We start from the raw sequence: 1231 nt of genomic DNA, 5'->3' as shown, positions 1-1231 counted from the left end.
AACCCCAGCATGCTTAGGGAGATGCTCCATCCTGGAACCAGTTTTGTGTTGTATAGACTGGGGAGTGTGACACCTGTTCTGTGCGGTGAGTTAACGCCTGTGTGGCAAACCTCTACAACAGAGACAGGTACTGGTGCAGCACAAGGCTGCACTCAGTTGTTAGATAGGGAATCTAAGTGTGTAATTAGAGGTCAAGCTGACCAGGATTTATTTTCATGTTTTATTTTTTGTTTGGCTGTTATATGTTTCACTGCATGTAGCATAAATAAACCACATCTTTTTGTTTTTTGCACCTACAACGCTGTCTGCTGTGCCTGATTTTGTGTTGTGAACCCATCCAGGGGGTCACACACACCCGCTGCCGAGCTAACCCCTCACAGTTGGTGGAGAATTTTGGCAGTTTTTTTTTTTGTTAAGGCCAGCATGGAGGAGATACTGAGACAGCTGGCTCTAGCAAATGCAAATCAGCAGCAAACAAATGCAGGTTTTCAAAAGAGCCTTGCAGCTCAACAACAGAGCCTTGCAGCCCAGCAGCAGACAAATACAACTTTGCAGCAGAGTCTGGAAGCTCAGCAGAAAGCTCACCTGCAGAGTCTGGAAGCTCAGCAACAAGCCCAGCAGCAATCTGAAGCCCGCTTCATAGACCTGTTGCAGAAGCAAGAGCAGAGTTTTCAACGGCAAATAGAGACATTAATACAGCAACGTCCGCAGACCAATGAAGCAAGTGGTTACAATAATACCGCATCCTTTGGTGTGAGCCGTTTACTGACAAAAATGACTGGAGAGGATGATCCGGAGGTGTTTTTGACCACATTTGAAAGGACTGCTGAAAGGGAAAAGTGGCCTAAGGAGCAATGGGCTGGACTGGTGGCCCCTCTGTTAACTGGGGAATCGCAGAAAGCTTATTATGACCTAGAGCCTGACCAAGCAAAAGACTATGTGGTGCTAAAAACAGAAATATTGGCACGGCTGGGTGTCACCTTGGCCGTCCGGGCTCAGCGTGTGCATAATTGGACTTTTCAGGTTGGAAAACCCCCCAGGTCTCAAATGTATGATCTCATTCACCTGAGCAGAAAGTGGCTGCAGCCAGAGACTTTGACCGCACCAAACATTGTGGAACGTGTGGTTATGGATCGTTTCCTGAGAGCTCTTCCTACTGCCATCCAAAAATGGGCAAGCCATGGAGACCCAGAAAATGCAGATAAACTTGTGGATCTGGTTGAGAGGTACT

This window comes from Lithobates pipiens, unplaced genomic scaffold (assembly GCF_037356315.1).
Source record: "Lithobates pipiens isolate NorthernLeopardFrog02 unplaced genomic scaffold, aLitPip1_a1.2 Scaffold_23, whole genome shotgun sequence".
Classification (NCBI taxonomy): Eukaryota; Metazoa; Chordata; class Amphibia; order Anura; family Ranidae; genus Lithobates; species Lithobates pipiens.
The sequence above is the reverse complement of the archived record's forward strand: the minus strand, read 5'-3'. Positions refer to the sequence as shown.